At 34.1% G+C, this 14,845-nt stretch overlaps 1 long non-coding RNA gene across 1 annotated transcript; it reads right to left on the bottom strand.

Annotated features, from left to right (window-relative positions):
- Positions 1-3,803: 3,803 nt before the first annotated feature.
- Positions 3,804-5,487, bottom strand: LOC142163626 (uncharacterized). The gene is made up of 2 exons (XR_012694573.1): positions 4,903-5,487; positions 3,804-4,115 (listed from the first exon to the last, which is right to left on the bottom strand). It is a non-coding gene; the product is annotated as an uncharacterized LOC142163626 (long non-coding RNA).
- Positions 5,488-14,845: the final 9,358 nt, after the last annotated feature.

Here is a 14,845-nt window from a genome sequence, read left to right as displayed (position 1 = left end):
GTGCGTTTGCTCGTTTCTTCTGTATAGTTCGGACCATGCCAAAAGAAAGAAGGGATGACTTTAACATACCTGTTTCTGCGAAATTCTTGAACGAAATTGGAACAAAATGGTCTTGTGCTCCTAGCGTTTTTGGCTTCCAGAATGAGATGTAATTTTAAATGTTAGCTTTGTTCCCAACGTTGAAATTGCTTCATGCCTCTTTAAATCTTGTGACTGAAATTGCTTTAGCTTTATTTCCAACGTTCTTGAAATGAAGCCAAAGACAGAATTGCAAATTGTTGATTGAAATGAATTTTCTTCTGTTAATTTGAACTAAACTTAGCTAAAGAAAGCTTCTGAATTCCAATCCTTAAGAAATGATTATAGCTTTTTAATTCCAATCCTTAAGAAAGGATTATTCTTGCCATCTTGGAAGGTGTAACGTTCCTAGGTCCTTCTAAAAAGAAATGAAATGGAAATCTTGAATTTTTTAAAGCCAAGGCAGCGTTTTTGTTCTTAGCTTTCCATATAAATTCTTTAAAATAAAGATTACAAGTCTTGTTTTCTAAGACTTAAAGCTTGGTCATGGAAGATTTAGCCATTTGGCAAAAGTGACTATTAGTAACTTCCAATTTCATGGCTTCTTGCCACGTGGTGTGGGGTGGGATATAATTTTTTTATCCACTTATTAGTTAACTGAGTAATGTTTCGTTATCCAGTAATTAATACATAATTTAAAAATTATCACAAATTACTTAAAACTCTATTTATTTATTTTAAAATACTTCATATATACTTTATATATTATACTACCGTGGTCATATGGTACCTTGCATGGTACTAGTTTATAATTATCGGGTATTATCGTTCGACCCGTATTTTATTCCAAATTGGCCACTTCCAACGAAACTTGTTTTCGTTAATCCGTGTACCCTTTATCCTTTATAACACTTATTTATCGCTTGTTATAAATAGTGTAAGTACGTTAACGTCAAGATGATCTCATTCCAGAGTCTATGTTGGTTAACTGAAAATAAAATTTTAACGTACGAAAATCGCGAGATGTAACAAATATATCTTCAAGCAGAAGGAGTTGAATTTGAGGCAAATAGTGTAAGTTCATCGGTTGGATAATAAGGGTCCAGCTTGCGAACTCTAGCGAAGATGGGATGATTGTGCAAAATAGAGCTGACTTGTCATTAGTGTGGAAGTTAAGGAGAAACAATTTGACGACCCATTCCTGGTGCAATTGAAGGAGGAAATTCATAAACACAAGACCATGACTTTTTCTCTTAGCATAAATGATAGTATGCTAAGGTACCAAGGGTGATTGTGTGTTCCAAATGTTGATGGTCTTTGGGAGAGAATCTTGGCCGAATCCCACTGTTTCAAATATTCGGTGCACCCAGACTCTACGAAGATGTACCGTGATCTCAAGTGGTGGAATGAGATGAAAAGGGATATAGCGGACTTTGTGGTTAGGTGCCGTCATTGCTAGCAAGTAAATATCGAGCATCAAAGACCCGATGGCTTGGAACAGAATTTAGAAATTCCAATGTGTAAGTGGGAGGTGATCAACATGGACTTTGTGGAAGGTCTACCTTGTATACCTCGTAAGTTTTGCTCAATTTGGGTGATTGTGGATCTACTTACAAAGTCATCACACTTCTTCCCATTTAAGGCTACTGACACAACATAACACTATGCTCAGTTGTATATCAAGGAGATAGTTAGATTGCATGGTACACCAATTTCCATCATCTCCGATCAAGGGGCGCAATTCACCCCTAACTTTTGGTAGAAATTTCAGCAATGTTTGGTACTCAGGTGAATCTTAGTACATCTTTTCCTTCCACAACGGATGGGCAAGTCGAGCAAACCATACAGACACATGAGGATATGTTTTGTGCATGTATTCTTGACTTCAAGGGTAACTAGGATGTTCATTTGCCGCTCGCACAATTTTCCTATAACAACAGCTATCATGCCAACATTCAAATGGCACCGGTCAAAGCTCTATACAGTAGAAGATGTAGTTCCCAGATCGGTTGGTTTTAAGTTGGAAAAGCAGAATTGATAGGGTCAGACCTTGTGCATCAAACTATGAAGAAGGTCAAGATCATCAAGGAGCGACTGAAAATCGCTTAGAATTGCCAAAAGTCCTATTTGGATGTGCGACGCAAAGATTTAGAGTTCAAAGAGGATGACTGGTATTCTTGAAAGTTTTCCCTATGAAAGGCATAATTCGATTTGGGAATAGAGGGAAATTGAGTTCAAGGTATATCAGACCTTGTAGAATTTCGCGGAAGATTGGTCAAGTGGCCTATAATCGAGTTCCATCCATAGTTGTCCTTAGTGCACCCAGTATTTCACGTTTCCATGTTGAATAAGGTGGTTTGGGATTCGTCGCTCATTGTCCATGTGGAGCTATTGAATTTTACGAAGAATTGACCTATGAAGAGATTCCTATTTCCACCCTTGATAGTCAAGTTCATAAGTTGAGGAATAAGAAGATTGCCTCTGTCAAAGTGCTATGGTGAAACCAACAAACTGAAGAAGCCACCTGGTACTTGGGAGGCAGAGGAATATACGAAGAAGAAATACCCCCATTTGTTTGTAGAGACAGTTGGACATGTTTAAAAGATACTAAAAGTTTCTTTTCTATGCATTGTGTTTGAATTTTTAAAGTTTATGCTCATGTGTTCTTAAAGGTCGTGCAATTAATATAATGTTGTGGTTGATGTTGTCCCGTGTGTGTAATACTTTGTTGGGTTATGGAATGTATTGTTAGGATTTGCTATGCGGTTCTCTGATAGGTGGACAGGCCGAAATACAGAGGAAACTCTGTTGAAATTTCTGGAAATTTAGGGAGTTAAACAAATTCTGAGCCATTGGTGTGTGAATGAGGAGTTAAGTCATGTTGGACTTCTTTGGCAGACTCTAACCCTCATTCGAGGATGGATGATCCTAAGCGGGGGAGAATGTAAGGACCCGTAAAAATTTGCCAAATATTTAAGGTTTTATAGGTCAAGCTAATATGTTTTATAAAAGAATTTGGCGTGAGAGGGCGATTTTGTGACTAGTTATGCGGACCGCGAATCAGTTTCACTAACCACAGAATCATCGCGGATTGGGACATAAGCAAACTAGAATTTGAGGATCATTTTGCAGTGGGTTATGTAGACCGCATAGCTATTTTGTGGACCGTGGATCCATCACGGAATTGCTTAGGTCACTTGGGAAATTTTTGAAGGAGATTTTGCAATCTAATGTGCGAATTGCAGATCCACCGCACATTTGTCCAGTTCTATTTCAAACTTGGAGGACTATTTCACAATCTATTTCACGGACCGCAAAAGCATTCTGCGGTCCATTCCACTATCTCAGATCTGCCTTAGAGGGGTACTGTTGGAAAAAATTTACCCGACTCTATTTTTACTAAAAGACCTAAGGGGTCATTTTAGAAGGAAAAAACTTGGTCTTTTAAGAGAGGAGATTATTCTGGAGAGATGGAGAAGCTCCAATCTTTGCTACTCTTAAATTTCTTGCCATTCTAAGAGATTCAAGGAAGGAATCATACTAGAGCTTCTATTAACAAGGTAAGACTTCATCACTAGCTTACATACAATGTTCAAAAGTGAGTTGATAAATAATATTTTAGAGAATTGTCACAACCCAACCTCGGGAGGTGCGACCGACACATGATGCCTGAAGGCCCGTGCGAACCGGTATTCATTCTATTCCTTTCTTAATCATACAAATTTGAGCCAACGAGGCCTCCAAATGCTACTGCCACAGTCAAAATAAAAAGGTGCACAACTAACTTGCAAAACAACATGGGTATGTTATATATTTTCATAATTGTTCCCAACAAGGTTACAACCCATTCTTTTACATATAACCAAACTCTAGTCTACAAGCCTCTAAGAGTACCAAAATGAGATATACGCATACACAACTCGGTCAGGACAGGCTCCACCATGCCCAAAAATAATTAGAACACATGCTTCAGTACCTATTGACTTTGAACAGCTACTTCGGAGGAGTGGAGAGCACCGACCAATCAACTGGAACAACACCCTACTGGGGAGGGACGTCACCGTATCTATCTGTAACTGTGGGCATAAACACCACGACTAAAGAAATGAGCGTCAGTACAAAAGATTTACTGAGTATGCAAAAGAGATAACAAGCATAAATCAATGGCATAACATAAGATATAGAAATACACAAGCTTAACCTGGATACCATGGATAAGCCACTAGGGGCGTGCACTACTATAACCATGAAACATTAGTACACGCAAAATTTTGTAAAACCAAACCACTATTTGGGGCATATCATACATTTCACTCCATACCCGGCCTCATAGAGAACTCGATCATACCCGGGCTCAGGAGATCTTGACTATACCTTGCCTCAACAAGACTCGGTATACTCGGCAGCAAGAGGACTCGGTAACCTCACATCACACATCATTGTACTTGGACACACAAGGGCTCGATAATATCTCAAATTATGTCTCATCATACCCAACTAATTAGTGGTTGCACAATAGGTGCCGCATCCGACCGACTATACCGCAGCTCAGTAAAGTAAAATAGATACATACATACATACATGCATACATACATCAGTAAAGTAAAATAGATACACACACACATACACACACATATATATATACGTCCATTTCAAGGGAATTACCATGATCAACTCAAAATAAATTACACTTCCTGACTTCGAAATATTATCTAAAGACTCCTTAGCTTAAGAGAATTGTTACCGGTAAGAGGACACATATATAAAGATAGTTATGTTACCGGGAAAGGCTTAGAATAGATCGACCTTATAAATGCAGAATACTTGAAGGAGAGAAAAATGTTAATACTAAATCATGCCAAGAAAGAAAGTTGTCCTACATACCTTTGTCAGAGAACTAACTGTATTCCTATAACGAATCTCCGGAGTCAACATAATAAGGAAACGAATATTATAGCGATGGTTAAAGCTTCCTTACGCTTAATCTGCTATATTTACCTTCAACCTTGCCTTAGATTGTTTCTGAGAAATTCTAGAGAAGGTTTAAGATCACTTTTGAGTGAACTAATGTTGGGTATGTTTTCTAGAATCCTAGAGAAAGAGCTACTTTTTGCCTTTTATGTCATACTAAGCATAGGGAATTCCTCCGCCCACATGAAAAATGGGTTGCACCGCATTGGCTGTCATGCTCGGTGGGACAGCTGGCAAAATCTGGTCGCATGCAATTGCCTCTTCTGCCAGGTAACCTGTCGCCATCTGATTGGTTGCGCTTAGACTTCATAGATCCTCCAACTTTATGTGTGGGATGTAATATTTGGGGCTTATAGAATGATGATTAGAAGCCATAGGCCCTCAATCTTGAAATTAGATATATGTGAGGAATAAGAAATGAGAATGTCGGGTTGGGAGTATATTGTGTTGGGAAAATATTTGATAATTATGGAGAATAAAAGGTTTAGCTTGAGGCGTGTCAAAGACATTGTCCTTAAGGATATTTCGCCCACATTGAGATGAATATTATTAGGCGTATCCCCCAGGATTCAACAAACACTTCTAATATAACTAGGAGCAGAAACAACAAAGATTATATAAAAGTAAAACCCAACACAAAAGAAAAGGAAAGAAAAGTTTTAACTTTTTTTCGTACTACTATAATGAATACAAGTTGATAGCTTTATATATAGTCCAACGAAAATCTGAAATGAAAGAAACGTTAAAATGTATTAAGAATTCAATGCCATCAACGTTAATAGTCATTTAAGACCAAAGAACTGTTATTCTCAAAAAGTTAATGAAAAGTTATCAAATTAGATATTAAGGAAACGGTTAAACAAGACCAATCTTTGGTCATTTCAAAGTTACAAAAACATAACTGATTTTGATACCTTTTCAATGTTAATAAAATATTATATTCAAAGTTATTCTAATTTACTTTTACATACATTGAAATATATTCAAATTGATTTGTCTAATAAAGACTCGTTAAAAGAATGAATCTAGACATGAATTTAAATATTCTTTTTGAGAATATTTTTTTTAACAATCCCCCACATAGCTCAAAAGTAATATTATAATGAATAAAAAAATTTGTTGGGTTTTCACAAATGAGCACAATGCGTCGAATCTGGTGTCTCTTGGATTATGAACCATACCTAGATAAAATAATATTAAACTTACAGAACAATTGGTGAAGTTTAGAACTTCTATGAGCCAAGAATTTTTTTGTACGTTTAGTGTCTTATCTATCATATTTTACCCACGCACATTTTATTGTTTGTCGTGGTTTTGCGCTAATAGGTCATGCGCGTGCCTGGTTTTCATGAGTGTTTTAGAAATTTTTTGCATTAAATTTCATAGGAGCGGCCCCACCCACACTCATATAGGTCCATCCATCAAGTTATTCTGCAGCACAATACACCACCTATAAAAAGGTTATGGATTATTGGATTAAGAGTTTAATGACTCAGCCTCTCATTCCTTGCAGTCTTGCACTATATACACACACCATAGAAAGGGACATAATTTAATAGTGCACATTTATCAACTAATGACTTGTTATTACCCATATGAACCTACTTCATGGGATCTCCAATCACATAGGTTGGGTTACCATCATTGTTGATATAACTCAAATTGGCAATAGTCTCATACCCCTTGATGTTTCAGAGATTAGTTTTCTTCCCAAAGGTTTAGTCAGAAGATCGGCCAAATTCACTTCTAACTTCACATAATCTATGGAAATAATTCCATCTCTTAGAACCTGCTTAATCACATTATGTCTCAATCAGATATGACTACTCTTCCCATTAAAGGATTTATTTTTGGCAATGGCTATTGCAGCTTGGCAATCACAATGCATCGACACAGAAGGTGTCGGTGTATTCCTAGTGGAATACTTGCCAAAAGGTTCTTTAGCCACTCGGCCTCATTGCCAGCAAATTCCAATGCCACAAACTCAGATACCATGATAGATCTTGCTATTATTGTTTGTTTAGCTGATTTTCATGCCACAGTAACTCCCACCGAGGGTGGACACATATCCACTAGTGGATTTTATCACATCTGAATCAGAGATCCAGTTAGCATCACTGTATTCTTCAAGTACAGTGGAAAATTCACTATATTTAATACCATAGTTCATGGTACCTCTCAAATATTTTATTACTCTTACTAATGCATTCCAATGATCATGACTCGGGTTTTGAGTATATCTACTCAATCTACACACAGCATATGCAATATCAGGTCTAGTAAAATTCATCAAATGCATTAGACTACCAATAACTTGAGCATATTTATTTTGATTTACATCATATCTCTTATTCTTTTTTAATTGACTACTAGCATCATAAGGAGTGCTTACAAGTACCACATCAAAATTATCAAATTTTTTGAAGAATTCTTTCAACATAATGTTCTTGAGTCAACATCAAACTATTTTCATCTCTTATAATTTTCATGCCTAAAAAACACTAGCTTCTCTCATGTCTTTCATCTCAAAAGTAGAAGACAAGGAAAATTTAGTTTTATGTACCAAATCAAAGATAGAACTAAAAATAAGCATGTCATCCACATAAAGGCAAATAATAACATATGTATCATCTACACATTTTGTATAAACACATTTATCTACTTCAATTGATAAAAAATCATCATTAATTAATACTTGATCAAATTTTTCATGCCACTGTTTAGGTGCTTGCTTTAGACCATATAAAGATTTTAGCAATTTACATACTTTATTTTTTTGGTCAGGCACTATACAATCCTCATGTTGCTCCATGCAAATTTTCTCTTCCAAATCACCATTTAAAAATGCAGTTTTAACATCCATTTGGTGAATAAAAAGTTTATAAATAGAAGCCAAGGCAAGTAAAACATGAATTGAGGATATTCTAGTTACATGAGCATAAGTATCAAAATAATCAACATTTTGCTTTTGGGTAAAACCTTTTGCAACAAGTCTAGCTTTGTATTTATTAATGGAACCATCCAGATTGAGTTTCTTCTTAAAAATCCATTTACAACCAATGGGTTTAGTTCCCGAAGGTAAATCAACTAAAATCCAAGTTTTATTTTGTAAAATTAAATTTAATTCTACATCAATTGCTTCTTTCCAAAATGAGGCATCAGACGAAGAAATAGCTTCAGAATATGTTAAAGGATCATTACCCACAAGATAAGTATAAAAATCATTACCAAAAGATTTTTCTTTCCCTGGTCTTTTGCTTCTTCTTAAATCCTCACTTTCAAAATTATTTTGAATAATTGGAACATGTGAAATATTATCACTTGGAATAATAGGAGCATCAGAAATTTTCTAAAATTTAAAGGAAATTTTTTTTCAAAAAGTTTAGCATTTTTTGTTTCAAAAATAGTATTGTGTTCAAACACATCACTTTTGACTACTAAAAATCTATATGCCGCACTACTTTCAGCATACCCAATAAACATACAATCAGATGTCTTAAATCCTTTTTTTTTCTTAGGACCTGGTAACATAACTTTAGCAAGGCACCCCCACACTTTCAAATATTTCAAATTAGGGGAATACCCTTTCCACAACTCATAAGGAGTTTTACCCGTTTTCTTATAGGGAATTCTATTTTGTAAATGACAAGCAGATAAAATGGCTTCACCCCAAAGATTATCCGGGGCACCATAACTAACAAGCATGTTATTCATCATTTCCTTTAAGGTCTTATTTTTCCTTTCCGCTACACCATTTGATTGTGGAGAATATGGTGGAGTTATCTCGTGAATTATGCCTTCTTTCTCACAATAATCATTCAACAAAATAAATCCACCACCTCTATCGGATCTAACTCTTTTGATTTTCTTATCCAATTGATTTTCTACTTCAGATTTATAAATTAAAAACTTATCAAAAGCTTTATCTTCATTTCTCAACAAATAGAATTTTGTATATCTAGAGAAATCGTCTATAAAAGTCACATAATATTTTTTCCTTCTCTAGTCATAGTTTGTTTTAAGTCTCCTAAATCATTATGGATTAAACTTAATAATTCAGATTCTCTAAATACTGAAGCACGTGATTTCATAGTTTGTTTAGCTTCAGCACAAATTTCACACTTATCAATATAAAAATAATTAATATTCGAAATGAGACCTTCGGAATGCATTTTCTTAATATAAAATAAACTAACATGTCCTATTCTAGCATGCCATAAATTAAAAGAATCAATCAAGTAAGCAGAAGTACTAGCATTTTCATTCATAAAATTGAGTACAAACAATCCATGGTTATAATAACCCTTACTAACAAAATTATTATTCTTGGTTAAGGCTGCATGGTGGGCCGGGCCTGAACCGGACCGGACCCGGCCTGCGGTCCTAACGGGCCTGGTGGGCCGGTCCTGGTGGTCCTGAGAAGCCCGTGACGGGCCGGTCTTGTAGTATTAGCCCACGAGCCCGGGACCGTTTAGCCCGGGACCGTCAGACGGGCCTGGCGGGCCTAACGGGCCCAACGGCTATTTAAAAAAAAATTAAAATTAAAATTCTCCAACGGCCATATTTAAAATCTAGTCGTTTGGGCTGAAAATATGACCGTTTTAAGTTTAAAAAATGGTCATTTGGCCCCCAAACTTTATTTTAACCCCAAACTTTATATAATTACACTTTTCTCCATTTCTCAACTATAAATACCCCCTCATTCTTTCATTTTTATTCATCAATATCTCTCAAACTCTCTCAATCTCTCTACTACAATTACTTAATTTATTGTTGAAATTTCGTGAAAAATTGTGAAGTTGTTGAATTGAAGTTTTCAAGTGTTCAACGATTTTCAATTTTCAAGAAGTTGTTCGGCAATCCGGTAAACTCGTTTCAACTCTTACGTTTTAAGAATATATTTTTGTGTGGTTTAGTTTGCATAATTATAATTAATATGGCATTTACTTTGAAAAAAATATTTGGTAAAGGAAAAGATAAAACCGGTGAAAGTAGTAGCCAACCAACTACCCTTCCCCCGGCTCCCCGACCTAGAAAAGATAAGCAAGTTGAAAGTAGTCGCCAACCTAGACGTCCTCCTCCTTCCGTAATTCTTGATAGTGATCACCCTTGTTTTCAATTTACCGATAGTGAATTTTACCATAATGTTGCACCAGGTGAAAGATTAGATGATGAAATTATGAATGCTTTTTATCCTAATGAAACCATCTGAGAAAATAATGAGGAAAATGAGGATGATGATGAAACCCAAGCACCGGATTTAGATGATACACCTACTAGTCCTCTTAATAACCCAACTGATGCACCGGTCGACCCACCTGTAGAAACTTCTACTTTTAATAGAGAACCTGCTAAACGCCTAGAAACATCATTAGTTTGGAATTTTTTTACTCAAGTAAGAGAACAAAATAAGGCTAAGTGTAAAACTTGTGGGAAATTAATGTTGCATAAATATACTGGAGACCGTAGCGGCACGGGTAGTTTGAATAGGCACATAAAAACACACCCTAGAGATAAGGCTAGATTTTTTCAAATGAAAGCGCAACTAGAGGGGACAAGTGTAGATTCTGCGGTTAACCCTAGTACAGGTTCAAATCTAGTTCAACCAAGAATTAACACTGTCACCGGAGGTATTTTATATTACGATCCAAATAGAGATCGTGAAGAATTGACAAAGATGATTACTGTTATATGCTTACATCATACTTTTGCATCTAATCCTAATTGGGTTCATTATATTAGAAGAGTTTTTAATCCTACTTATAAAGGTTGGCCTCGCGCAACAGTTAAGAATGATATTTATAAATTCAAACATGAATATGAACAATATTTGCGGTATTTATTTTCTCATATACCTAATCGGATTTCTATTACTACTGATATTGGTAGAAGTGGTAATGATTGTGATTATCTAACTGTTACAAGTCATTGGATAGATGAGGAATGGATAATGCAAAAACGCATAATTGCATATAGACTAATATGTAACTTGTATTTTGGCACATCTTCCTTAATTTTTTTTTCCTTCTAATGGTGGTATTAGTACCTTGTTGTGCTCATTCCATTGGGGGAAGGATGACTAAGAAAGATATGTCATTTTTGGTAATAAAATTTATTGCTTCTACCCTTGAATATCTTTTCGCAATATTTCTTTGTCTTTACTTAGAATTATTTATAAGCTACAATATATACATAAGATACAATATATATACTACAAGAAAATATATTATGCGAATATATATACATAAGATACAATATATATGCTACAAGAAAATATATAAGAGAATATATATACATAATATACAATATATATACTACAAGAAAATATATAAGAGAATATATATACATAAGATACAATATATATACTACAAGACAATATATTATGCGAATATATATACATAAGATACAATATATATACTACAAGAAAATATATTATGCGAATATATATACATAAGATACAATATATATACTACAAGAAAATATATTAGAGAATATATATACATAAGATACAATATATATACTACAAGACAATATATTATGCGAATATATATACATAAGATACAATATATATACTACAAGAAAATATATAAGAGAATATATATACATAAGATACAATATATATACTACAAGACAATATATTATGCGAATATATATACATAAGATACAATATATATACTACAAGAAAATATATAAGAGAATATATATACATAAGATACAATATATATACTACAAGACAATATATTATGCGAATATATATACATAAGATACAATATATATACTACAAAAAAATATATAAGAGAATATATATACATAAGATACAATATATATACTAAAAGAAAATATATATACATAAGATACAATATATATACTATAAGAAAATATATAAGAGAATATATATACATAAGATACAATATATATACTACAAGACAATATATTATGCGAATATATATACATAAGATACAATATATATACTACAAGAAAATATATTATGCGAATATATATACATAAGATACAATATATATATACTACAAGAAAATATATTAGAGAATATATATACATAAGATACAATATATATACTACAAGACAATATATTATGCGAATATATATACATAAGATACAATATATATACTACAAGAAAATATATTATGCGAATATATATACATAAGATACAATATATATACTACAAGAAAATATATTAGAGAATATATATACATAAGATACAATATATATACTAAAAGAAAATATATATACATAAGATACAATATATATACTATAAGAAAATATATAAGAGAATATATATACATAAGATACAATATATATACTACAAGACAATATATTATGCGAATATATATACTACAAGAAAATATATAAGAGAATATATATACATAAGATACAATATATATACTACAAGACAATATATTATGCATGACAATTTAGTGTTTTACTATTGTTTTGTTATTTTCTTTTTCGTCAAGCACTTTAATAATTAGATCTACATATATACTACATATATATTTTTAATATAGCCATGATACTACAAGAAATTGCCTTTAAAAAAAAATCGCTAGGCCCGCGAAGCCCACGAGCCCGGCCCGTTAAGCACAGGACCATGTGGGCTTAGGCCCGTCACGGGCCGGTTCCACCCATTGAGCCCACGAAGCCCGGGACCGCCAGAGCCCAAGCCCACGAAGCCCGGCCCGTTTGGCCCACGAAGGCCCGGGCCCGGGCCAGAATACAACACTATTCTTGGTCAACACGGCCTTATCAGATTCAAAAGAAACCTTCACCCCCACTTTTCCTAATAATCCCATAGAGACTAAATTGGATCGGATACTAGGAACATGCAACACGTCATTCAATGCCAAAGTTTTGCCAGATGTGAGTTTGAGAAGAACTTTGCCTTTTCCAAGAACTGGAGTAGTCCTTGAGTCACCAAGATATACAACCTCTTCTCCTTCCTCAACTTGGGTGTAAGACACAAAGTCTTTTTTGTTAGCACATATGTGCCTAGTGGCACCCGAATCTAACACCCAATCTTTCACATTGGCCACAAGGTTCACTTGGGAAACAATTGCAGCAATTATGTCATCCGCTTTGGCTTAAGTTAAATTTACTTTAGCCTTAGCGGGATTGTCATTTCCAACCCTCTTCCGATATTGAGCAGCATAATGGCCAGGTTTGCTACACACAAAGCAATTGCCTTTTTTCTTGAAGGTTTGATTGTTGGTTTTGGGCTTATAACAATTTCTTTTATCATACCTATTATTTGATTTGTTCTGCCACTTATTATCCTCCACAAGGTTGGCTTTTGTAGCAATCTCCTTTCCTTTGTCAGCAACAACCTGCTTGCGATTGGTATTTTCAATTATAATGTGCTTGACCAAGTCAGCGACAACTGCTTGTGTTTGTGTTTCAATTGTTGTTTGTAGTCACTCCAAGATTTGAGAAGTTTTTCTATTAGCATACCAGCAACAAACTATTCGGGCAGAAAAATATCTTCAGATTTGAGTTCTTCAATCAACTTGTGATATTCGTTGATTTGTGCAGTTATGTCCTTGTCCTCCGTCATCTCCCACTTGTAGTAATTTCCAATTACAAACTTTTGTTTAGTAGCATCTTCAATAGTGTACTTTGTTATCATTGACTCCCAGATTTCTTTTGCCTCCTTGTAGGAAACGTAGACATTGAATAATTCATTAGAAAGAGTAGAAATTATAGTATGCTACATACCTTATTAGCATGAACCCATTGATCCATCTGAATGAAAGTCGCTTCAATCGGCTTAGGATCAGTAAGTGCAAAAGCAACTCCATGCATATCCAAAATAGAATGCACGCGTTCCTGCCAGCGCTTAAAGTTATCTCCACCAAAAACCTCAATTTTCGAAACATCAGGAAAATATTTGGCATAGGTAATTGGCGATGGAACAGCAACAGAAACAGTTGGTGTAGCAGGTATAGTAGCATCAACAATAACATTAGCAGTGTTATTCTCCATAACAACAACGTGAAAATATCCTTAAGATTATTGGGAAAATATTGGATGATTATGGAGAATAAAAGGTTTAGTTTGAGGCGTGTCAAAGACATTGTCCATAAGGATATTTCGCCCACATCGAGATGAATATTATTAGGCGTATCCCCCAGGATTCAACAAGCTCTTCTAGTATAACTAGGAGCAGAAACAACAAATATTGTATAAAAGAAAAACCCAACACAAAAGAATAGGGAAGAAAAGTTTTAACTTTTTTTCACACTACTATAATGAACACAAGTTGATAGCTCTATATATAGTCCAAAGAAGACAATCTGAAATGAAAGAAACGTTAAAATGTATTAAGAATTCAATGCCATCAACGTTATAGTCATTTAAGACCAAAGAACTGTTATTCTCAAAAAATTAATGAAAAGTTATCAAATTAGACATTAAGGAAACGGTTATACAAGACCAATCTTTGGTCAATTTCAAAGTTACAAAAACATAACTGATTTTGATACCCATTCAATATTAATAAAATATTATATTTAAAGTTATTCTAATTTACTTTTACACATATTAAAATATATTTAAATTGATTTGTCTAATAAACACTCATTAAAAGAATGAATCTAGACATCAATTTAAATATTCTTTTTGAGATATTAATTTTTTTTAATAGATTGTTGCGCATGCATGTACCAATAGAGGTTGTTGTTTACCTAAGAACAATTGTAGGTAAATTGTTGGTATGGAAGTTGGTTGTAAGATGAAGAAACTCCATTGTAGAAGGTTGTAGACAAGTATGCAGTGTTTGACAAAATGCCTAAAAGGCCTAAAATATAAGAATTCTTACTAATGATAATCCAATTAACTATGT

The sequence above is a fragment of the Nicotiana tabacum genome, chromosome 8 (assembly GCF_000715075.1).
Source record: "Nicotiana tabacum cultivar K326 chromosome 8, ASM71507v2, whole genome shotgun sequence".
NCBI lineage: Eukaryota > Viridiplantae > Streptophyta > Magnoliopsida > Solanales > Solanaceae > Nicotiana > Nicotiana tabacum.
The sequence above is the reverse complement of the archived record's forward strand: the minus strand, read 5'-3'. Positions and strand labels throughout refer to the sequence as shown.